This window comes from Cetorhinus maximus, chromosome 17 (assembly GCF_964194155.1).
Source record: "Cetorhinus maximus chromosome 17, sCetMax3.hap1.1, whole genome shotgun sequence".
NCBI classification, from domain to species: domain Eukaryota; kingdom Metazoa; phylum Chordata; class Chondrichthyes; order Lamniformes; family Cetorhinidae; genus Cetorhinus; species Cetorhinus maximus.
Window position 1 is genome coordinate 31,997,428 of NC_135895.1, and position 26,634 is coordinate 32,024,061.

The window sequence follows — 26,634 nt, forward strand, 5'->3', positions numbered from 1 at the left end:
CCCCATGTATTCTCCATGCCCCCTCAGATTACCCATGCCACCTCTACATGCCATCAAATCACCCAAACTACCTCTATGACCCTCATGTATCCTCCATAGCTATTCACCCATTATGCCCTACGTACAGTCCTCAGATTCCATGTAATATCAATTTAAAATATTACATTCCTTGGGGAAAAAATATACCATTACCACCTAATAAAAGCCTCCATATCACTAATATTGCAAGAAAGGAAATGCATCCTGTGATGTGAAAAAACTGTGCAATACTTGTAATCCTATTAGCTTGTGTCAACAAACTTGAAACCACATCAAAGGCACAATCTGTTATTACAACTTCTTGAAACTGTCATTCATTCGCAGATGAATGGAGCACCTACTGTGCCAAAACCCATTAGCACCTGAAACTCAATGAAGCATTGATAATGGACACAGCTGTCCTAACAATAGACTACTCTCTATAGAGGAAAGAGCAGGTGGTCATTTCAATTTCAAAGCAAAGTACCTGTCAATCAATGTAGGGAATCAGATGGTTAGTTTTTTTTTTAAGTGTACATTTTTTTCAAGTGTCAAAACCAGGTTTTCTTTAAATCAATCAGAATCATTTAAATCACAGTAGAAAAGATGACAGCACAGGCTGTCGGGACATTTTGATACATTTTTCACTGCATTATTGTGCTTTTTCCATTGGAAAAGCTCTGTAGCGTATGTGAACACATAAACAAGGTTGGTCAATGTAAGGACCAATGTACCTTTAAAGGACATATTCCTATGATGAACCGTTTCATTTAAATATATCTACATTACAATACAGCACCATTGACATTTGAAGGACAATTTACACTTACCTGTCAGAATGTTCCAGACTCACCAGCAGGCTTTCCATTTTCTTTGAGAACTCTCAATCGTGGCATGGTTTTAATGGGCTTCCAAACTCCATATCACCAGGCGAAAATGGTGTGTGGGAGAAAATCTGACTTTTTGTCTTTTGAAATGGGGAACACAACCTCAGCGTGGGCGGGTGTGCATTTTGCATTTGAGTCATTCTTGACCTGAAAAAAGGCCAGAGGAAAATGGCACGGCGTCAGGAATGCGGAGGAAAATCGGATTTCCTCCAAAATAAACTGACTGTGGTCATTCACGCACTGAAACGCTCCTCTTAATCCTGACTAAAAACGCGGCCCACAATCTCAGGTAAGGCACTAACAAGTGGAAAAGGCTCCCTTGCACTTGAGGGATAAAGCAGCCCTTTACACACTAGTAACGTTCCTGACGTAATCTCTAGCTATTCATTCCTGCTTCAAAAATCACATGTACCTGATTGACAGCACCAGTGCCCACTTGGATGCTGAAAGTGAGCTGACAGCTTAGCACCATATGGTTTTGCTTGGATTGGTAAAAAGGCTTTTAATTCATGATTCTGAAGGGGCTTGACAGGGTAGATGTTGAGAGGATGTTTCCCCTTGTGTGGGAATATGAAACTCAGGGTGCAGAGTTTCAGGATAAGGGGCCTCCCATTTAAGATGGAGATGAGGAGGAATTTCTTCTCTCAGAAGGTCATGAATCTTCAGAATTCTTTATCCCAGAGAGTGATGGAGGCTGAGTGATTGAACATATTCAAGGCTGAGATAGATAGAATCTTGAAATATAGGGGAATCATGTGTTATGAAGGAAAGTGGAGTTGAGACCAAGATCAGATCAGCCATGATCTTATTGAATGATGAAGTTGGCTTGAGGGGCTGAATGGCCTACTCCTGCTCCTATTTCTTATGTTCTTATAGACAGCTAAAGGAGTGCAAAGTTTTGTTTAAATAAACAGAATCTGAAAAAAGTGTTCAGTGCACTTGAGTTTCAATATAATTTTTAAATAAAATTCTTAAATATACCACAATTAGAAATAAATATTTTAAGGTTATATAAGGCTTAATGTATCCTATCCACCACCAAATTGCCTATTTCTACCACTGCTAAGTTGGTCCCTCTTCACAACTTCATCCCCATTGCTGCTAAAACTGTCTTTCACACTTTTGTCATCTGCAGATTGAACTTTCAACACTTTCCTCACCAGTTTTCCAAGCCACACCCAACACAAATTTCAATTCATCCAATGCTTCATTGCCGCACTTTATCCAACACTAAAGCCTCCTATTACTCTTGATGCTATTGATCACAACACTAACAACACATCTCTTCAAATTCTTTAATATAATTTACAAATTCCACTGTGTGCCCCAGCCAACTTCTACAACTTCCACTACACCATCAATCTAATTCATATTCTTCAATCTTCAACTGTGGACTACTATGACCCTCTCTCCCTCCACCTGATCCATCATTACTGGTAGAGCATTCAGCTATCATAAACCCATTCCGTAGAATTCTCCTCTGAAACTCCTTCATCTTGCTACACCTGTCCCCACCTTTAAAAGGCTCCTAAATATCCACTTCTTTCACCAAATCTTGAATCACTTCACCTAGCCTTTTTCCTAACTTCTTGAGTCCATTTCTCTCTGCTCTCGTTCAATGTTGTGGAAATTTTGTCACATTAAAGGCAGCAGAAAAGTGAAAATTGTTGTTGTAAGTGGGCACCAATAAAGGAATATACTGAGTTGGCTCTGATCATAGTTCATACACTGAAGTTACTTGTATCAGAATGAGAATTATATTACCTTGTCAGTGAGTAATCTGAATCTTCTGTACATGGGTTCTACATTTTATCTCACATGCAGTAACCCTTATCCTGCTGAATAAATAAAACGGCAATGGCTCTAGCACACGGCATGCTGACTGATGCTTTAATCCTGTCCCTGGTGAATAAACAGGGAGTCCAGTCAGTTATACAACAAACACTGCGAATATTGTATAAATCCTGACCTTACTGAATGAATAAAACCTGGAGTTAGTTAAGCCATAGATATCGTGGCTGGCCGTTTAATCCTTTTCTTGCTTAATAAGGAGGAACATAGTTAGCAGAATAAATACAGTGACTCATGTTTTGACTTTTACCTTTCAAGATAAATGGGAACTTTATACAGTTAGTATAACTAATGCTGTAAATTGTGCTTTCATCCGTACGTAGCTGAGCAGGAAGTTCATATAATTTCACAATAAATTAAGTAAGACACGAATTGTCTTGAATCAAATTAAATCCTAAAACATCATAAATATATTTGTTAATTTAGCAGGAAACAGTTAAAAAGAGACAAAAATGCCATGAATGATAAATTGATCTTACTGTCAACTGGATCAGAAATAAGAGACGCACGCACTTTGTGCTTGGAGGAAGAAAGATAAAATTGGTTTTCAGTCGACACGTATTTCCATTTGGAATTTGTTCCAGGGAAAATCTAAACTTGAAAGGATGAGGTGTAAATGTTTCTATTTCATTCCTCTGGCTATTAATCAAAACAGAAAAGATTACGGCTGGAAAACGCAGTATGACATGAAGAGTATATGTGAGGACTGCCAATTATCGAGCCCAAATATTCATCTATCTACTGCCCCATTTTTCAGTATGAATTGGGCAACAGTAGATCAGAATTTTAGAAAGAAACTTTGTAAAATCCTCACCTAAGGCCTGCCTGAAGTGACTTTTGAGCAGGCCTCAATTTCAATGGCTCTTCCTGAAACTGGTTGAAGCCTCATTAAAATATTTCCAAAATAGGGAAATAACAGTTAAATGCTATTTTTTCACTAAAAATTAGCAAACTGTAGGTAGGAATTACACCCAAGGAGGTCTTATGTAATGCTTTGATTTAAACAGTGGGTTCAGCTCCTATCTTAGAAATAAAGTCTAGAGTCAACTACAATCATTTATTACTACCTTGTGCTTCATGTATTTACTTTCTTCTGTGGAATCATTAGAAATATGGGCCTGGCATAGATACCTTCCCAGGTTCACTGGCTTCAGTCTATCCCTATGAAGCAGCCTATATTTTTATAGAGCTGAATCACACCGCCCTATATCTACTTGTAAAATATCTTAATGCAAGGATGCATCCCTTTGCAATCTGGACCAGGGGCTCATGTATTTTGAAGATGCCTTTCTTCAATTTCACAGAAGGTGGGCTGTGTTTATTGAAGTGTTTTTGTTCATGAGATGTGGCCATTGCTGGAAAGATCAACAATTATTGTTCATCCCTAATTGTCCTCAAGAAAGTGTTAGTGAGCCACCTTTATGAACCGCTGTACTCCATGTGGGGTAAGTACATGCCACAGTACAGTTAGGTTGGGAATTCCAGGATTTTGACCCAGCAACAATGAAGGAACAGCAATATATTTCCAAGTCAGGGTGGTATGTGACTTGGAGGGGAACTTGGCAGGTGGTGGTGTTCCCATGCACCTGCTGCTCTTTTCCCTCTCGCTGGTAGAGGTCACAGGTTTGGAAGGCACTGTTGAAGAACAAAATAAAAACAGAATTACCTGGAAAAACTCAGCAAGTCTGGCAGCATCGGCGGAGAAGAAATCAGTCAACGTTTCGAGCCCTCATGGCTCTTCGGCAGAACTGAAGCATAGTTTCAACAAGGGAGAAATATAAATTGGTTTAAGGTGGGTGGGGGGGAAGAGACACATTGAGGGTGTGGTGTGAGCAGATAATCAAAAGATGTCAGAGACAAAAGGGTCAAAGAGGTGTTGAAGGTGGTGGTCTTTGTCTGAGAAAAGTGCTAATTAAGAATGGAAAACAGGATATTCAAAGTACAGCTCTAGTGGGGGTGGGGTGGAAAGACTAAAGGTTTTAGTTTTAGATTTGAAAATAATGGAAATAGGTGGGGAAAGAAGAATCTATATAAATTATTTAAAAAAAAGGCAGATGGGGGGGGAAAAGAAACGGGGTGAGGATGGGGGGAGGGGGAGTTTAAGATCTAAAGTTGTTGAATTCAATATTCAGCCCAGAAGGCTGTAAAGTGCCTAGTCGGAAGATGAGGTGCTGTTCCTCCAGTTTGCGTTGGGCTTCACTGGAACAATGCAGCAAGCCAAGGACAGACATGTGGGCAAGAGAACAGGGTGGAGTGTTAAAATGGCAAGCGACAGGGAGGTTTGGGTCTTTCTTGCGGACAGACCGCAGGTGTTCCGCAAAACGGTCGCCCAGTTTGCGTTTGGTCTCTCCAATGTAGAGGAGACCGCATTGGGAGCAACGAATGCAGTAGACTAAGTTAGGGGAAATGCAAGTGAAATGCTGCTTCACTTGAAAGGAGTGTTTGGGCCCTTGGACGGTGAGGAGAGAGGAAGTGAAGGGGCAGGTGTTGCATCTTCTGCGTGGGCATGGAGAGGTGCCATAAGTGGGGGTTGAGGAGTAGGGGGTGATGGAGGAGTGGACCAGGGTGTCCCGGAGGGAACGATCCCTACGGAATGCCGTCAAGGGGGGTGAAGGGAAGATGTGTTTGGTGGTGGCATCATGCTGGAGTTGGCGGAAATGGCGGAGGATGATCCTTTGAATGCGGAGGCTGGTGGGGTGATAAGTGAGGACAAGGGGGACCCTATCATGTTTCTGGGAAGGAGGAGAAGGCGTGAGGGAGGATGCGCGGGATATGGGCCGGACACGGTTGAGGGCCCTGTCAACGACCGTGGATGGAAAACCTCGGTTAAGGAAGAAGGAGGACATGTCAGAGGAGCTGTTTTTGAAGGTAGCGTCATCAGAACAGATGCGACGGAGGTGAAGGAACTGAGAGAATGGGATGGAGTCTTTACAGGAAGCGGGGTGTGAGGAGCTGTAGTCGAGGTAGCTGTGGGAGTCAGTAGGCTTGTAATGGATATTGGTGGACAGTCTATCATCAGAAATTGAGACAGAGAGGTCAAGGAAGGGAAGAGAAGTGTCAGAGATGGACCATGTGAAGATGATGGAGGGGTGGAGATTGGAAGCAAAATTAATAAATTTTTCCAGGTCCCGACGAGAGCATGAAGCAGCACCGAAGTAATCATCGATGTACCGGAGAAAGAGTTGTGGGAGGGGGCCGGAGTAGGACTGGAATAAGGAATGTTCCACATACCCCATAAAGAGACAGGCATAGCTGAAACCTTGGAGAGATAAAACTAGAAGTAGTAATGTTTGGTTTGAATCATTAAGCTGTTTGCTTCCTCAGTAGGTGAGATGAATAGAGCAACAGGAATGAATAGGGTTGCTTAGCTCGACCTTATTGATACAAAATAGAAAATATTTCCCACATCCGTGGGTCTTGACTTAAACAGGATAATTCCTCCATGTTTTGTCCCACAGCCCAGGACTCTCCCTTGTTTTGTTTATCCTCTAGCAGTACTTTGCTGTCTGATTGTTTGTTAAGTGCCCTTTTTTTCGGAAACCCAACTTCCTTGCATGCTACCCATGTTCTGTTCTAAAAGGTTTCTCACTCTGTGTTAGAAAATCTGTCCTTTCCACAGACCAACATGGTTAGGAATGTTTTCCAGCACTGTGATAAGAGATGCCTTCCTGAAAACCCAGGCAATTTCAAGGGCTAATTTTAAAAACCACCCCTTTCATAAATAGTACAGTCAGGTGATGTAAGATGGCAGGTTCTTACCACTAAAAAAAGATGGTAAATATGTGAACCTGAAGTTGCTTCTCCCAGGCATTAAACAACAAACAATTTGTTAAGTGCCGATTTCAATTTGGGGCACGAATAGGTCTTGCAGGGTGAGAGCATGAAGCTTGGAAGATTTTGACTTCTGGGTCTCATGGCTTGACTGCAGGAGGAGGGTATAAAGCTGCTGCCTGGGGCCTACAAAATCAGCCTCTGGCAAAGTAAGTATGGATTGGGGGCCGTGGGAAGGGGTACGTGTACATGCTACCATATTCAGCTGCCAGAGTACAGGCACAAGAAGGCTGCCCCAAGGGATGCAGATCTAATTTAACTGACTGTATCGAACATCAGATTGTGCGTGGCACTTTATCTACAGATCTGACTACAGTGAAAACCAGCTGGTAAAGATCGCGGCCCAGGTAAGTGTTTTTTTTTTACATTTTAAACTTGTTATGGGGATTTGGAAGTTCTCTGTCCAGAACATTCCCCCTCTGCCAAACATCACAGACTTGTCATACAAAACAACCCCCTTCCCGTGGCCCCCCAATCCTTCTTTACTTTTCCAGGGACTGGTTTTGTGGGCCCCAGGCAGCAGCTTTATACCCTCCGCCTTTAATCAAGCCATGAGGCCCAGAAGTTAAAATCTTCCAAGCTTCATGCTTTCACCCTGCAAGAACTATTCCCGCCCTAAATTGAAATCGGCAATTAGCAAATGTTTAATGTCCGGGAGAAGCAACTTCAGATTCACATATTTATCAGCTTTAGTGTTGATTTTTGAAACTAATGAGAGTTGCCTTTAAAAAGCTCAACATTAATAGTCACTTTTTTTCCCCAGCTTCTTTCTGTGGAAAAATAGTCACAAAAATCCAGAAATGTGATGGTCACATATATAGGGATTGCTATTCCTCTGTGACATGTAGTAAGATAAAACCTAGTATCACTATGATTAGAGTTGCATGGTGCAGAAGTACTTCCATTGGTTTATAGAACCTGCAATTCGTCATCTAATCATTATGATTTATAATGCAGCCCTAAAACTTAACATGCTTCTGCCTTGTAGGGTTAGTTATCTGAACACAACAACAACTTGCTTTTATATAGTGCCTTTAACATAGTAAAATGGGACGTGGTGCTTCGTAGGAGTGTAGTTAGACAACATTTCACACCAAACTGCATGAAGGAAATGTTAGGTGAGGATAATGTGAGAAGCATCTTAAAGAAGAGAGAGGTAGAGAGACGGAGAGGCATGGAGAGGGAATTCCAGAGTTTAGGGCCTAAACAGCTGATGGCCTGGCCATCAATGAAGGTGCTGGGCAAGAAAATGCAGAGCACACACCACCCAACCGCCAGAAGAACAAAGTCCTAAGTCTGCCATATCTCACATAACTGTAACAGTTAATGCCCAACCCTTATATGTGGTGGGCTAGTCAGATAAAATATCATTCTACAAGTAAACCAATATGTTCAGTTTTCTATAGCAATAATTAACAGGGGAAACTTTTGAACTGATGCAGACAGGCTGCATTTGTAGCAGCTTTGTTTTATTGCATTCCTTAACTTGCATCAAATCTCTTTGACTTCTACCTCTCCTTGTGTGGGTGAGGGGACATGATGACGCCAAAGTCTTTAGATTGCAATTTTAATTAAATTCTCCTGACGTGGGATGCTGAAGAGACAATAATTAGAGGAGTGCAGATATCTCATAGCGCTGTGTGGCTGGAGAAGATTATAGAGATAGGGAGGGGTGAGGCCATGAAGGGATTTGAAAATGAGGATGAGAATTTTAAAATTGAGGTGTTGCTTAACTTGGAGCCAGTGTGGGTCAGCGAGCACAGGAGTGATGTGGGAACAGGATTTGGTGCAAGTTAGGACACAGACTGCTGAGCTTTGGATAATCTCAAGCCAGGCGTGCATTAGAATAGTCAATTCTAGAGATAATAAAAGCATGGGTGAGTGCTTCAGCGGCAGAAGAGCTGAGATCGGGGCAGAGATGGACGATGTTATGGCGGTGAAAATAGGCAGCCTTAGTAATGGTATAGATATGTGGCTGAAAACTTACCTCAGGATCAAAAATGACATGGAGGTTAGATCCTTGTGGACAGCAGATGTAACTGTACAGGAAAGGGAAGAGAAGCCACATATAGCAGTACTAGCAGTAAAACTGGCGATAGCTCTCAACTTTATTACCATTTGCTTTTGAAAGGCAATGATATTTTTGTCACAAATCATTTTCAGTCCATTACCCTCAACCCTGTTTCAACATGCTGGTATTAAAGTTGGTCCTTGTAGACAATGTCAGAAGGAGAGGCTGATCCTCCCTGGGATATAGGTGTCATTGACTGCACCCTGTACTGATGTTCATTCTCAGTTGTTGAAAATCCAAATTGTCTACAGCCACTACTTAATAATTATTCATGTGAATAATTAATGAGTTTCTGGAGAGTGCCTTTCATGCCTACAGGAATCACCAATTACCTATGTTTCCTAGAAAAAAAAGACAAATTGAATGGTTGGGTTACCCTTGTGTTGTTCTCTCAAAGCATAACCCATGGCATTACTTTAAAAACCTCCATGTTGCCCAATGAAAAACATACAATAGAAAGCATAAGAGAAACAAGAACATCATTGAGCAAACATCTGATACTCAAACAATGCTCGAGCTGTTTAGATCACTGTGGGAGTGTTCTACAATAGGCCCCTGAAAGAGTTGGCAGAATGCTGGTGGTATGCTACACACTGCACAATATAGCCATTAAAAAAGGCATATGAGTGTTTATTTCCTATGCCCAACGTCTTGCAATTCTGGCAAATGGTTACCAAAAGTGCAAACACATTCTTAACAGATTCTGTTTGATTTGCTGTTATTTCCAATATTTGCTGGTTATTTTATGTTCATTCCTCAGTAGCACTGTTTATGTGGAAACCATTCATTTCAAAGCTAAACATTGACAGCGATGTGTTGTGAATTTATTGAAAGTAATAGTGTGTTAATGTGATGTGTCTCTGGGCCCGCCCCTTGTGGAATGTGTGCGTATTGGTGCCTGTATATTCCAGCTCTAGTCCTACTTCATGATGCCCTAGCTACTGGGACATATAAAGGCTTCCTATGAATTATGCTGCAAGTGGGCATATAAATCAGCTCGTCATTTAGTTCAGTGTGCAGCATACTGCGATGGTCCTGTTTGTGTGTCAGAGGCAATCTGTCCTATTCTACCAATGGGAGCCTGTGCTCATTCAGTGTTTTTTCCTGTTAGCTGTCTAGCACTGCAGGAAAGTAAACAACAGTGATCTGAGAGGCATCAGCCTGGTTCAGTATTTCTGGACATCAATTCTAAGGACAGGAATGATTCTGTAGAGCCATTCCTCCAGTTCCTCACCACAGGGATTTTGCACCAGAAGTGACAGCATCCAAATTTAATGTTTTCAAAAGTGGGCAGTGTATCACATCACTACTGCCAAAGAAATCCCAGTTGTAAGAATGGCAGCATGTTACTTGGGTCCAGTTGGGGCAGGGGGCGGGCGGAGGGGGTGGTGTATGGTGGGAGCTACAATTTAAAATTGAAAAGGCCCCCAACTAGAGCACAATTGACTATTCAATAATCAATTGCACTCCCACACACAATGAATTGTATAAAGGGTAGACAATGTATGACAGACTTGTTTCATGGAGGGAGACCACTTGTAATATGCAAATTCAGACCCACTGACATACATAGGACCCTAATTGCAAGTTTGAGGTGCATGTGGGTGGAAGCCCAAAAACAACCAAGGGAACATTTTTTTAAATTGTAATTTTGTGGAGTAGGAGAGGCAGCAACGTTTCTTCAGGCCTCACAAAGTACTTTGACCCACTGACTCATGCAAGACCCAATCAATTTCAATCTCTCTTGGATTGTCAGTGGCTCCATATAGATGCTGGACACTTTCACCACCCTGTCCACATGCACCCCACCCCCCCTCTCCCAAACAATAGGTGAGCTGCCTCAGGGCAATGGTTTATTTGCTTGCCAGCTGCATGCAAATGAGGCCTGGGCCTCAAAATGGCTTTAAATTGACTGAGTGAATTGTAATTCCCAGCTACACATGTGAATCATTATAATCAGTCTTCAATCATTCTCAACTGCAGCAGTCTAGGTTTTCCTTTTTTGATTCTGCTATCCTGGTTCTCAAGCATATTCATTACTTGTGTGCATTTGCAGTGATGCACTGGATTGGAAAAATCTGTGTTAAGTAAACTAAGGTACTTATAAATTCACCTGACTTCTGTAACGTGGCATTAGTGGCCAACTATGTTTATGGCAATGCCCATATAGAACAGGCTACAGATTGCTAATTCTCAATATGAAGTATGAGTAAATTGTAAACAGTCGGTGTGCACTTTGTGCTGCACCTAAGTGCAGACTCTGAGATGACGCTCTGCTTGTGTGTAAAATCGAGTAGACAGCAGGAGGTCTCGGCTCTCCGCCTTTTGTCAGGTTCGATTTTACTGGAGATGGTGCCTCCGGCTCAAGCTGACGTCAGTTAAGTAACCTACTTATTAAAATTAGGTCCAAACTGAATTTCACCACCTTGCATTCAGCTCAGCACACAACACACACCCTGTCCAGATAAAATGGGCACCTTGCATAAATGGGTTTCTTGTTTGAGTCAAAAGTAGTATCTGTTGTATTGGTTGTGCTTTACTCCATGAATCAGTAGATTTTGCTGGTTGGATTTGTCACGACGAAAGGAAATTAAGACTCAGTGAAATCTACCTATAACTTCACCAGCTAACCAAAAACATACTGCACTGCTTAAGGGGGCCCTGTTCTTTAAAAAAAAACAAGAAAAGACACTGACCAAAGATGGCTACCACCAGTCACCTGATGCCTGGTAATGTAAATTGACCACTTTTCTGGGTAGTTCCTATATGGATTGCACTGCAGACCTGCCCTGACATGTCGTATGGAATTTCACACTTGGCTCCTTGACTGCCATCCCCCTTGCAAGATAAAATGTATTCTCTCTCACACATTTGTTCATTGTGCCAATAAAAAATTGTGTGTTCAGATCCAGATGGATCAGGCATTCCCAATTTAGAAATGTTCTTGCTGGAGCCAAAAGAAATGTAAGGTGCTCACTTATCATCTATCTCTGATACCACAAACTTCTTCCTCATTTACTCTCCAGCACAAAGACTGCCTTTGTCCAACTCTGTACCATCATCCACTTCCACTGCTAGTTTAGCTCATCTTCTGCTGAAGCCCTCACCCATGTCTCTGTCACATCCAGACTTGATTACGCCAATGCTCTCCTGGCCAGCCTTCTAACTCCCACAGCTCATCTAAAACTTTGCTACAAGTCTTATGTTCCAAACCAAGTTCCACTCACTCATCAAACATATTCTTATTGACTTACATTGATGTATTGTAGAAATGCATCCAATGTTGAAATTCTTATCCCTGTGTTTAAATCCTACCATAGCCTTGCTCCTCCCTATCTCTGATGCCTCCTCCAGTACTACAGCCCCTTCCACCACTGAGCTCTCCATTCATCTGTATTTTTTCCCCCGTTTTACTGGTAACCAGGCCATCATCCCTCGAGGTCCCAGACTCTGGAAGTCTTTCTCTACAACTCTCCATTACCCTCTTTAAAATCCTCCTTAAAATCTATGGCCAGAATTTTACATTCATTGGGCGGGCTCGGTGGGAGCGGTCAGAGAGCTGACTGCTGCCCGTGCTCGGCTCCGCACCGCAATTTCACGCGGGTGGGCCGATTAAGGCCCACCCTGCGTGGATTGTGAGCAGTTGCACTGAGCACTATCTGTGCGGGCAGGGGGAAGGAGGGAGAGTCAGGTCCAGCGCGCGGAAGGGTGCTTCAATCTCCCTGAGGCACGGAGCTGCCTCAGGAAGATTGAAGCGCTTTTTAAAAATCAATAAATAAAGACATTAAAAATTTAATGAAACATGTCCCCTCATATGACTGTGTCACATGAGATGGGCCATGTTTTTATTTTCAAAATAAAGGTTTTATTTCATTGGTATTAGCTTTAGGAAACCTCATCCTGCTCGTGGATGAGGTTTCCTAAAAAAAAGGTAAAGGCCGCTTGGCCTTTTCGCCTGCCCGCCAACCGTAAGGTTGGATGAGCAGCGTAAAATTCAACTTAAATTACCTTATTAATGGCCTTAACAGGCCTTTCAATTATCGGCATGCGCCCGCCAAACAAAATATCGCGCGAGTTCGCCCAACGTCATCGTGCACCATTTTACATTCCAGCACGCCCGCATGCCGAATGTAAAATTCTGGCCTATCTTTTTGATCAGAGTTTTGGTTGCCCATCCTAATATCTCGTTTGCCTTGGCACCCATTTTTATTTTCTGTGGATCACCTTGTGACATTTTTCTATGCGAAAGGTGGTATAAAAATGTAAGTTGATGTTACAAACTCTTGGCCTAGGACCCTGTGCTGGAATATGTTGAAAGGCCCATGCAACATTGTTTTGCCCTTTTAATTACTGTCACTGCATCCCGAAGCAGAGACAAAAATACTCGATCCAGGTCACAAAGTCTTGCATAGCTGCACACAGGGAAACTGGGCACAAGCAATAACGATTTGCATTTTTATGGCACTCCTCACATAAAGAAATGTCGCAGAACACTTTACAAGGGACATCAAGCTAGAAAGGAGGAAGTTAAGCAGAGGCAACTCCACATAGAGCATTTATTGTATTTCCTAAATCATCAGAGGGAAGGGAACTTTAAAAGATGCTATGTTTTGGTCTTAGTAAAGGAGAGATCCAAAAGGCAGAAAAACAAGCTGCATGTTTTATTTTTTTCAGTATTACTCATTGATAATTGATATATGGGGTAGTGTCTTTAGATAAAAATAGTGATTTTATGGGACTGAAGCTTCAACATTTCTTAGGCTACATTGAGTTTCAAAAGCTGGTGATGGTATGAAGTGTCAACATCCTACCTAGAAGCTTTTAAATAGCATTGATTCCTACATGTCTTGTAAAAGTATGCATACGTAATGTATTTAATTTGAAAACATACCTTGGGGTAATTTATTTAATGTGAAAGATCTATAAAGTGTGCTAGCTAGTGATTGTTAAGAGGCAAAAAAGATGTGCATTGTCTGCATCAGGAGCTTTGTTAAAGTCAGTGCACTCGTAAATTATCAAGCAGCAGGAAATGCCTCCCTTTTTTTCTCAAGAACTTGAAACTTTTTCTCCCTTCCTGCACTTGCTTGCTAATGGCATGAATAAAACTTTTAATTAGTGAGGATCTATGAAAGGCTCAGCCTCAATGACAAATGATTTAAAGGATCCCTTTATTCAACAGCTGACAGGGACTGGATTTAAAGGCAGCTTTATTATCAAAAAAGCTTGGGGCAACTTGAAGGTGAGAAAGCTAACCCTCCCTTGGGCAGAACAGCTACTCTCATTTAAAGAGGAGGGGAATGCAATTATCATTTGGCACTTGATGATAAAGTGGAAGAATGAACATATCGCTTACCATCAACAGAAGAGCTACCTTCTTTGAGACCAATAGTCACTGAAGCCCTATTGCTTCAGGCAAGCAATGAAGGATTAATACATATATGATTATACCACTAGAGAGCAAAGGAGGGGGTGGGCATCTCTCTGGAAGGACATAACTCCGAGGGAATGAACTTTAAGTTGAGAAATGATTTAACCTACTCTTTGGCCTTAGTGAACTCCTACAATGGAAGCAGAAAGATCCTGCATAGAGGAGGACAGTATTCACTAAATGGCAAAATTAGTTAAGAACCTAAACAAAGAACCTGAAATAACACCTTGGCATATCCAACTATTTATTTTGAATGATTTATCACTGTCACTAAAATATTGCAGAGAGTTATTTAAGACAATTTGTTTAAGCATTCTTACATAAGTTCCCACAGTGTAATTTCAGAACCTAAATTAGTAGAGATAAGCAATATCTGTCCAAATACAATTTTCCAGTATCGCAGCTAGTGCTTTCATTCCTCCTACAGGTCCTGTGTAGGATGCAACAGGTACAAAGTATAAGTGTTGTGTTGAATCATTCAACAGGCTTGACCCAAAGTAAGGACACAACACTTGTTTTCTTTGGGTATTAGTTTGCTTTGTAGCTTTGATTGTGAATAGAACGCACTTGACAAGAATGTGGAACAATCCTTGTTCTTTATTTATTCATGGGCTGACAAGGCCAGCATTTAACTGCCCATCCCAGATTACCCTGAGAAAATGGTGGTGAGATACCTTCTTGAGTTGCTACATTCCACATGGTGTAGGTACACTCACATTGCTGTTAGGGAGGGAGTTCCAGGATTTTGACCCAGTGACAATGAAGGAACGACAATATATTTCAAATCGAGTGCGGCTTGGAGAGGAAGTTGCAGGCGTTAGTATGGCCATGCCTTCTGTCCTTCTAGGTTGTAGAGGTTGTAGATTTGGGAGTTGTCATTGTAGAAGCCGTGGCGAGTTGATGCATTGCATGCAGGTTGTTGACACAGTGCGCCAAAGGTCAGGGGACTGAATGTTTAAAATGAGACTGATAATCATTTCAAGAATCCGCTGGTGGAGAGAAGCAGATGAAGAAGGGTGAAGTGGGCCTAATCACCAATGAAAATTTTATTAGATGATTTGATCCAATAATTTAAAATGATAACATATTTACTTCTTTCAGTCTTTTAGGAACATAGGAACAGGAAAAGGCCATTCAGCCCATCGAGCCTCCTCGTCCATTCAATATGATCATGGAACACTTCAATGCCTTTTACCCACACTATCCCCATAACCCTTTTACATTATTGTTAATCAGAAATCTGTCAATCTCTACCTTAAATATACTCAATAACTGAGCTTCTACGGCCCTCTGGGGTAGAAAATTCCAAAGATTCACAACCCTCTAAGAAATCTCTCCTTGTCTCGGTCCTAAGTGGCTTCCCCCTTATTTTGAAATTGTGTCCCATGGTTCTAGACTCCCCAACCAGGGGAAACATCTTACCTGCATCTACCCTGTCTATTCCTTTAAGTATTTTGTAGGTTTCAATGAGATCACCTCTCATTCTTCAAAACAGGCCCAGTTTCCCCAATCTATCTTCACAAGACAGTCCTGCCATCCCCGGAACAAGTCTGGTGAACCTTCGTTGCACTCCCTCTATGGCAATAATATCCTTTCTGAGGGGACCAAGGGGACCAAAACTGTACACAGTACTTCAGGTGTGGCCTAACAAGCTTCTATACAACTGAAGCAAGACTTCACTACTCCTGTTCTCAAATCCTGTTGCGATAAAGGCTAACATTCCATTAGCCTTCCTAATTGCCTGCTGCACCTGCATGTTAGCTTTCAGTGACTTATGGACAAGGACACCCAGGTCCCTTTGTACATCTACACTTTCTAATCTCTTACCATTTAGGAAATACTCTGCACATCTGTTCCTTCCACCAAAGTGGATAACCTCATATTTTTCCACATTATATTCCATCTGCCATGTTCTTGCCCACTCACTAAGTCTGTCCAAATCCTCCTGTAGCCGCTTTACAGCTTCCTCACAACACACATTCCTGCCTAGCTTTATATCATCCATGAACTTGGAAATATTACATTTGGTCCCCACATCCAAATCATTGATATATATTGTGAACAGCTGGGGCCCATGTCCTGATCCTTGAGGTACCCCATTAGTCACAGCCTGTCAGTGTGAGAATGACCCGTTTATTCCTACTCTGTTTTATGCCTGTTAACCAATACTTAATCCATGCTAGTACATTGCCTTCTATCCCATATGCTTTTATTTTGCTAATCAACCTCCTGTGGGGGCTTTATCAAAAGCCTTCTGAAAATCCAAGAATATTATGTCCATCAATTTTGTTAGTAACATCCTCAAAAAACTCCAACAAGTTCGTCAAACCTGATTTCCCATTCACGAATCCATGCTGACTTTGCCCAATCAGATCATGATTATCCAAGTATCCATTTATCACATCCTTTATAATAGATTCTAGCATTTTCTCTACTACTGATGTAAGGCTAACATAGTTCCCTGTTTTCTCTCTCTCTCCCTTCTTAAATAGTGGGGTGACATTTACCACCTTCCAATCTTCAGGAACCATTCCAGAATCTATAGAATTTTGGAAAATGATCACCAATGCATCCGTTATCTCATTCACAACCTCTTTCAACGCTCTGGGATGCAGAATATCAGGTCCCGGGGACTTAGCAACTGTCAGTGCCGTTAATTTCTCCAATACAACCTTCTTACTTACACTAATTTCCTTCAACTCCTCATTCTCCCTCATCCCTTGGATCTCTAAATCTGGGAGATTTCCTGCATCTTCCTCAGTGAAAACAGACACAAGCAATCATTTAGCTTCTCTGCCATTTCTCTATTCCCCATTATGAATTCTGCTGGCTCTGCCTGTAATGGACCCATATTTGTCTTAGTCAAACGTTTCCTTTTTCCATACCTGTGGAAGCTTTTACACTTGTTTTTATGTTTTTTGCTAGATTGCATTCAATTCTATTCTCCCTTTCTTTACCAGTTACTTGGCTTTCCTTTGCAGTATTCTAAAAACCTCCCAATCCTCAGGTTTGCTACTACTTCTGACAGCTCTATTAGCTTTTTCTTTTAATCTTATACAGTCCTCAACTCCTTTTGTCAGCCACAGTTGATTGACTTTTCTTGGGTTTTTGCACCTTGAAGGAATGTATAGGTGCTGTAAACTATGTAATAGTTCTCGTAAGACTATCCATTGCCTATGTACAGTCATACCTTTTAAGGTATTTTCCCAATCCACCTCAGGCAATTTGTCTCTCATGCCCTCATAATTTTCTTTATTCAACTTTAACACCCTTGCTTCAGAGTGAACTACCTCACTTTCAAACATAAAGTAAAATTCTGTCATATTGTGGTAACTTTTCAATGAATCATATGCAATTCTGGGTTAGATTGCAGAATTAGTGTTAATAATATTGTGTGTAACAGCAGTTTTATGTGTCCAGTGGGAACTGAGCTGAAACATTTCAAATTCACTGGATGTCGGATTCTAAAAGAGAACTCACTTTCCGCAGTTTCAATTGAACTCTGGTTCTCAGGGTGAAAGAACAATGGTTCAATCCACTACCCAGCCCTATGAATATTTCAGAGTAATGGGCAGCGATATTCTTCAGTGATTACGTCATGACTGGGTGTAATAATTTGTGTCAGTTTGGAATAATTACAATAAATCTGCTTTTGGTTGGTAGGCCAGAAATAGCTCAGACTGTACCTCAGTCACTGTGCCTCGGTCAGAGCTTTTGTTAACGTCCATTGGCCACCACACAGCTAGGTCAAAATTTAGATTTTGAACCCTACACTCACCTCCTACCGATCACCTCTCATACACAAGGAACACAAGCTTGCGGTTCAGTATCATTGTTCTTCCCTGCAGTCTGCGTACAGTTAAACATAATTTACAATCTGTGATGACAGGTGTTTTCTTCAAATGGTCTTTCTATCCACGCCCACAGATCTTCAATCATCTATGGTGCAAATTGTAAATCCCTGGTACAATGGGTGAAAAAAGATGTCCTGACTATAGTGCTGAGATCCAGCATTGAAGCATCACAGCAACACTCTAACTGACCTTTAATGTTGATAACATCTACATGGAATGTACCTTTAAGATGCTTTAGAAGTTGACAAATACACATTAGACTACACAAACAAAAATCTGTACAACTGCCTTTCTAAATACAGAATCTAGAGAGTTCTCTAGTTCTTGCAAAGATCTTGTATCAAAGCAGCACCTTGAATCTGAAATAAGTCCGACTGTCTTAGCGACTGGCTGACTGAGTGAATTAAAGCAAGCAGTATTTAATTATTACATAATACAGACCAACAAATCTTCTCCTAATCTGTAAAAAGGAAATGAAAAAGAATGATAATTTGGCCAGTCCTACATAATCAGGTTCTACATCCTAAATTAGTATTACATCCCTTCCAACTCTATAATACAGCACAACTTGAAAATTCAAGCTGTATCTTAAACCACCAGGGAACACATCAGTAAGAATACTTTAAAACAAAGATTTACTATCTAAGCATATGTTGCAATTAATACCTAGTACCCCATTGGCAGAACAGTTTATTGGTAGGATCAGATGGCCAGTATAAATCATCAAGCTTTCCTGGCTGGGTTTGATGACACTTAAATGCTTCAACAGGATCAATATTTTATAAATTATTTATGTGCCCATTTTCCTCAGTTTAATACTTTGAATCAAGTAAGGGCATTGCTGTTAATTTTGCAGCAAGCATTGTTTTTGTTGCACTTTATGTTATGTCATGGATCTAAGATGAGAAATGGCCATCAGGTCCATATAGGCACTGACCACATATCTATCTGACACTTAATTCACACATTGAAAATGTTTGGTGAAGCTGTCAGAAAAATGTCGATTGAGCTCATTGGTTGGAAGGGGTGATCCAATTAAAGAACATGTTACTTACAAGTCTTGCTCAGGGCTAGCATTAACAAAATGAATTAGAAAGTGAGCAGCAGCTTAGAAATTTGTCCTAACATGATTGCCCTTCACCTTCCAGTTGACCATTGGGATGAACAGAAGAGCTGTCAAAATCTGATTGCCACCTGCTTAAATTAGAAGAATTGTCCATGTTAAGACTGAAATAAACCATACACCAGTCTGGTTGATTATTTTGCATTACTGGTAAGTGCCTCCTCTATGATCAAATTGAATTCAGTTTTATTAAAGCCGGGTGTTGGAAAATATTTTGAGTGTTCGAGTATGACTCTAATATTGGTGAATAGCTCATCTCTGATTTGGATTTGAGGGCTCATTTCCTGTCGATTAACAGAGAACGCCCAGATGGTGAACTTCTTTGAGGATGTTATAAGTAACATATTTGTTGAAATTACCTATGACATTGTTAATAGATGTGGGTTCAAACCCACTCTCAGTCATCCATAGGTAATTTAGGCTGACCCTTCAGCACAGCATGCAGGGGGCACCAGATTGTTTGAAGATGTCTTTTTTTCAGAGGAGTTGCTCCAACTGTCTATGCATGTAGATGTGGAAGATTCCATACTATTCAGAGCAGGAAGTTCCTGAGAGTATCTGGCCAATATTTTTCACTCAAGCAACTGGTCGTTCATCTAAGTTACTGTTAGTAGGACTTTGATGTGTGAACATTAGTTACTTTACTAGTCTGCAAAACACTTTTAAAGAAATTAGTTGAGAGTAAAGCATTTTCATTGGCATGTCCTGAGGATGTGATGAGGCTGTATATGAATGCAAGTTCCTTTTTTTCCAGTTAGATTTTGATTACTTTGCAAATTAAAGACTTTGAATAAAATTAAAACCATGGGAATCCAAGCTAGGATAAAAATAGGGAACAGAAGCTGCTTTTATATTGCTGGCTGGATCTCAGAGGGACGACCTAAGTGCACTGCTCTCTCTCATTTGGATTTGAATAGTGCTGACAGTGTCCATATAAGTCATGGTGGAGAGCTGGATTCCAGCATGTAGTACATAGATACACAGTTTGACTGTGACTACTTGGCCAGTGCACATGCACAAAATACTTACATTATGGCTCCGGCATTTACAGGGAGGCAGGGAGGATGTGTGTGATCAAGCCAAATACAGATGAAGGGCCCAGCAAGACCCTGATTTTAAAGGCAGGAACACATTAACACATGGCTTCATCTCCTCCCAGCAGCTGGCCTAATTGACAGCCTGACATGGACGAGAAGGAATATCAGCTGCAGCCAGGGATTCCTGGGGTCTGTCTCTGGCAAGTAGGAGGTGGGGGGCAGCTGAAGGGAAATTGGGGCTGCAGAGAATGAGGTCATCAGTTGGAGCTGAGAGTCTTCAAGCGGGGTTGGAGTCAGAGATTGGCAATCGAGGCCTTGGGGGAATGGAGAGGCCTGCAATTGGTTTGGGGGGGGGTGGGGGGCGGGGGAGCATGTGATGTCAGCAATTGGAGCTGGGGGGAGTCTCAAGAGGCCTGCATTCAGGAGTGGCGGAGGCCAGTAATCGGGTTAGTAGGGGAAAAGGCCTGTGATCAAGAGGACTGGAGGCATCTGGAGTTCGGCCTGGGGTGGGAGTGGGGAGAAGCTGCTCATTGGGATTCCTGCGGAGAGGTTGGTGACTGGGGCTGGAGGCAGGGAAGGCTGGAACTCAGGGTTGGGGGAGGCTGAATTCTTCCATAAGGGGCCTGGAAAGAGTGCTTCTACTCCTCCTCGCACACATGGAGTGTGCCGAGTTTACCTGTCCCCTGAGACACCCACTCAGCAGAATTTGCATTGTGGGAGCCCAGTTGTAACATGTTAATTAAGAGCCACAAGAGAGCAATCAAACACCCTGATATCCACCACTATAAAAATGTGACAGGCACTTGTGCAGCAGTTGAGCTTATGACCTGCATGTTTCACTTTTTAAACCTTCCACCCACCAGTCTTCCCCGCAACCTTGACCCCCTCCTTCCCATCATGGAGGAGTTAGTAGTGACAGCTATAATACCAAATGGCTGTAATGTGTTGACATCATTGTTTCCTCAAGGGAATTGCACTGCACTTCCTTGGGAGTTGCTCCCATTCCTCCATGTTAACTTTTCCAGAGGTGCAGTGGATATCTGGTTTATGTGATGGGGTTTTCCACTATACTCCTGGCAAAGTTTTAGCAACTCCAAGCAAATCCCAGGCTTGTGTTTAAAACAGAACAGGACTGCCAGGTTGCAAGTTTTAAGAAATGAAATAATTGGGATTGCCACCAGCTGGATGAGAGCTGCATATCAGGAGCTGTTGGCAAGAAGGCTCCATCAAATCAATTAGAGAGTACTGCGACAACAATAATAAAGGCTTATATTTATATAGCACCTTTAATATAAAATATAAGGAGGTGCTTCAGAGGAGTATTATCAAACAAAATTTGACAGTGAACCAACATATGGAGTGATGAGGACAGGCAACCAAAAACTTTGAATAAGGGGAGAGAGGCAAAGAGGTGGAGAGATTCAGAGAGGGAGAGATTCAGAGAGGGAGAGATTCAGAGAGGGAGAGATTCAGAGAGGGAATTCCAAAGCTTGCCAATAAGACAGTAATGCAAGACTGAAAGAGTTAGAGTCCAGTCCCTCAAAGGTCATTAGCTTTGACCACCAATGTTTCTTACATACATAAATGACGTGAACAAAGAAACAAATTGTAAGCTTACAAAATTTGCAAATGATATGAAAACTGGAAGGATTAAGAATGCAGTTAATAATTTGCAAAATTGTTCAGAATAGTTATGTAATTGGACAGACCAATGGCAAATGAAATTCAGTACTTCGAAATAAACATCTTTTTTCAATCAAGATGTAATGAGTGACATGGATATATAATGGAAAAGAAAGAATTAGCATAGGAATGTTTAAGAAACCTATTTGAACACGTTTTGTTTAATTGGCTATCAGGTCCTGGGGCAGAATTTCTCTCTTGTTGGGCAGGCGCATGCCCGACCTGAAAGAGTGTAAAATGACGCGCGATGATGTCAGGCGAGTGTCCCAACGTCATCGCGCACTCGCGTGATATTTTGGTCGGCGGGTGGGCGTGGGAGTTGGCAGTGTGTCCACTTACATTTAAGTGGCCTATTGAGGCCTTTAATCAATTAATTGACTCGGGTTTTTCGCTGCCCGTCCAACCATTTGGTTGGTGGACAGGCAAAAAGGCCATGCGGCCTTTGCATTTTTGGCAAAACCTCATCCACGGGCAGGATGAGGTTTCGACCAGTGATTTAAAAAAAACCTTTTTAACACTCATATTTAACATGTCCCTGCCATTGTGACAGAATCACAGGAGGGGACATGTTTTCATTATTTTTAAAATCTTCAACTCCCTGAGGCAGCTCTGTGTCTCAGGGAGTTTTAATTGTGCGCCTGCACGCATGCACAAGCTTCAACGCTCGCGCTCCTCCAGCCCCCCCACCTGGCAGCGCTGAGCACTGCAGTGCGCGATTCACACTGGCTGGCCGTCAATTGGCCAGCCAGCATGAAATCGCGGTCGGCTTCCCAACCGCTCCCAGGCCCAACCGCCAACTGGAAAATCCTGGCCCTGGAGTGGGACTCAAACTCGGAGCTTCAGAGGCAGGGATACTCCCCATTGCATCGTAAGACATCCCTGTGTAATGTTGATAGTCAATTACAAAAAAAAATGGAATTCATAGCCAGGATGAATAGAATATATGTCTACGGGAAGAATACTGAGGCTTTATAATGCGTGAGATTACACTTGGAGTACTGCGCACAGTTTAAGTCACTCTGCTGGAATTTATGGAAAGGAGGCAATGAACACCAAGAATGATATGAACTGTAAAGGGAGTAAGAAGTGGTAAAGATTATAGAAACTCAAACTCTGGAGGCTAGAGAGAAGATTAATGAAGAATCCAAATAAGGCATATAAAGAATTAATGGGATGGATAATCTAAATCCAGATATTACTTCAAAGTAAGTCATAAATTTAAATGAATGAAAATGAAATGTAAGCCATATATTAGAAAAAAATGTTTACTCAAAATGTGGATAAATGTTTGGAATGATCGGCCAGGCAAAGTATTCGAGTCAAAGGTGTTCAGGGTGTACAAATGCAGCTGGCTTGTGGGTTGGCTGAGTTGAAATGCTAGAGGGATGAACTTCAGTGGACCTTGACTTTTTTGTGATCCAAAGTTGATAACTTAAATGTTAGTCTGCTGTATGTCTATATCTTAAAACCATAGAACGATATAGCACAGAAGGAGGCCATTGTGCCTGTGCTGGCTCTTTGATAAAGCTAATTAACTAGATCCACTTCCTCTTTTGCCATAGCCCTGCATTTTTTTTTTCCTTCATATATTTATCCAATTCCCTTTTGAAAGTTACTACTGAGTCTGTTTCCATCACCCTTTCTGGTAGTGTATTCCAGATCAAACAACTCACTGCATTTAAAAAAATGTTTTCTCGTGTCATCTCTGCTTTTGTCAATCACCTTAATCCTACATCCTACAGTAACCAACTGTTCTGCCACTGGAAACAGTTTCTTCTTAGTTACTCTTTCAAAACTGCTCATGATTTTGAACACCTGTAAAAAAATATCTCCTCTTAACCTTCTGAACCCTCTCTAAGGCCTTGACATCCTACCTGAAATGTAATGCCTAGAGTTGAACACAATACTCCAGATGAGGGCCTAACCAGTGTAGTATAAAAGTTTAGTATAAATTCCTTGTTTTTGTACATCATGCAAGAATTTTTACAGACCTGACCCACAGGTCAGTCAGAAAGTTGGTGGGGGGGTACCTACCATTTGGGATTCCCCCTCATGCTGTGAAGCTTCAACTCCACAGCATGTTTGTGATGTCAGTGATCAGTTCCTTGCCTGCAGGCTCAACCTAATTGGCAATGGTGGGGTGGTGACCAGGGGGAATCGGGGCCTGGTTGTGAGGAGGGGGAAGTTGTGTTGGGGTCAGAGGTCTTGAAGAGAAAGTCATGGGATGGGGTGCAAAATCCAGAAGGCCTCACAGGCAGGCAGCTGGATCCAGGAGCTAGGTTTGATTCCACATACCTCTTGGATCCACCAAGTCCTCATCTTGAGGGAGCTGCGAGGTTTTTTGTCACTCAGAAAACCTGACCAATGGGAGTTAAAGTTGAAAAATAAAATGGCAATGCAGTTCACGGCCTCATTCTCTATTTAAAGTTGTAACCCTAACAGCACTGTGGGTGTACCTACATCGCATGGACTGCAGCAGCTCAAGAAGGCTGCTCACCAGCACCTTCTCAAAGGCAATTAGGGATGGACAATAAATGCTGGCCCAGCCAGTGATGCCCACATCCCATGAACGATTTTTTAAAAACCCCGCCTACTTGGATCGGGTTGGTCACCTGCTCATCTTCTGGCCTTAGTTACAGTTGGAAATAGATGCATTAGAGTTGGGTCGGGAAGAAGATGCCTTATAATTTACCATCCGTCTACCCCCACCCAACCAACTCCGACCCTACCCAAATCTGCTAATGTTTTAATGTTAAAATTCAGTCAATGTTCAATGTTAAAATAAAGCCAAGAATCCCACATGCTTTTTTAATGGCTGATTCACATTGTCCTACCACCTTCAAAGATTTGTGTACATACTCCACCAGGTCTCTCTATACCTGCACTGCTTTAAAATTGTTTCATTTAACTTATTGCTCTCCTGAGCGAAACGGATCATTTCAAATTTCCTTGTGTTAAATTTCAACTGACCATTTGACTGCCCATCTTACCAATCTGTCTATGTCCTTCCAACACTGTTCCCATCTTCTTCATTGTTGCTTGAGTTTCATGTCATCTGCAAACTTTGAAACAATGGCCTGTCCATCCAATTCTGGGTCATTAATATAAATCAGAAAGAATAGTGGTCCCAATTCTGACCGCTGGTAACACCATTGTTGTACGTCCATTCAGTTTGAAAAATCAGTCTTTGTTTTCTGTCCTCTAAATTTTGTACCCAGGCAGCCATGATCCCTTTAATAACACAGGCTTCCATTTTGCTAATAAGTCATCCACTAAACATTGGAAACAATGGACAGCATGAAAATGCGGAAATGAAACATCAATATTCCCTTATGCTTGCATATTCTTATTTGCTCATGGCAAATAGAACCATTATAGACACAAAATAGTATCACCCAGTTAATCACTTCCAATGTGTCTTAACTCTAACCTCAAAGGTGCATTCCTTGAGGTGTTACATTTCCATTTCCCCATCACCCTTTTTAGTTACTCTCTGAGAAAGATTACCAGTTTTGTACTGGTTTGTACTAAATTCAGATCACTTTTGCTGTCTCAGGCCCAATAGAAACTGCGTCAAGTTTGACTAAATTCATTTCAATCTGTAAGGACTCCACATCAAAAGAAGGGAGACTGTCACTTAGTAGTACAGATTTTGAATATTGCTGAAAAGAGAGATGTGTTGAAGCTTCTCATTTTGTACTCATCTGGACAAATGCAAGAATGCCAAATTTCAAATGATCACAATTTCTACAACAGGAGAAAAGAATGCTGATTGGTTGGCAAGTCAACGTTGATTGGTCGAAGCATTGCCATGGAAAAAGAACAAAGAACTTTAGGCTCCCCAAGCTCCTGGGTAATTCAAAAAAGGTGCAAGGCTTGAACATATTCCTTTTATTTTTTAGAGAACACGTCCCTGCATATGAATGTATGTCACTTCTAGCGAGTGTAAATAAACCACATTACCAGCTCTACTGATTACCTTAAATTGGTTATTAGTATAGCTATTGGTGCACTCAGGATTGCTAAGCAAGTGCTGCCCAATCATGGAATCACATCTAACAATGGACATTTAGTTTCAGGTTTTGCAAGCGCAGACTGGTTAAGTACAGTCTGTACTCTGCCTTTTATGAACAACCTAAGGAACATGCTGTTTAATTCGATCAGCCACAATCACTGGGACATAAAGCCTAGGTACATGACATCACACTGACGCTGAAGTTTATACATGACTTTGCTCAATTGCAAGGTAGGCAGAACATCTTTTTGGACTGATGGCAGCATCCTGTTAGTGGAAAATGCCACTTGCATAGTCACTGCCTAGTAGCAGCATGAAACGCCTACCTTATCCTGTTGTTCAAGTTTTTGAGACATTTTGCATTTCCAGGGTAGACTGAGCACTTTTCAGGTCCAATCGTGGCGGCCTTTGGCCCATTTGGAAGTTTGCGTGAAACACAGCAAACAATGATCTGATCAGGATATGCTGTAGGCAGTGGCTGTAATGTAAACCGTAGAATAAATTGTTGTGATTGTTTAAAATTTCACATTCTTGCATTTGTCCTGATGAGTGCAAAAGGAAAAGCTTCAGTAACATGTTCCTCTTTTCAGCAATAGAAAGGAGACTCTTCCCTTCATTGTGCACCGGATTCAAACCCAGAAATGAACGTACAATGATTGTACATTGACTCATTGCACGACCAGTTTGCCATGTCAATCAATTTTCAAAATACCATTTAGATTTAAGCACAATTGCTCCTTGACTTTCACCACTTAAGCCAATTCACCTGGCTGTACTATAGTAGGTAATACAGTACTATATAAACAAATGTGTATCATGTGATTTTCTCTTTCACA

The 26,634-nt window shown here is 41.6% G+C and overlaps 1 long non-coding RNA gene across 5 annotated transcripts in view; it reads left to right on the forward strand.

Moving 5' to 3' along the window:
- The window catches only part of LOC144692300 (uncharacterized), a 92,755-nt gene that overhangs the window by 14,891 nt on the left and 51,230 nt on the right, over positions 1 to 26,634 (forward strand). For 3 of the 5 annotated variants that reach the window (XR_013579300.1, XR_013579299.1, XR_013579298.1), the window contains exons 2-3: positions 19,089 to 19,213; positions 25,540 to 25,650. This is a non-coding gene — a long non-coding RNA (uncharacterized LOC144692300). The remainder of the gene's footprint in view (positions 1 to 19,088; positions 19,214 to 25,539; positions 25,651 to 26,634) is intronic. The other 2 variants (XR_013579301.1, XR_013579302.1) reach the window with 2 other exon arrangements.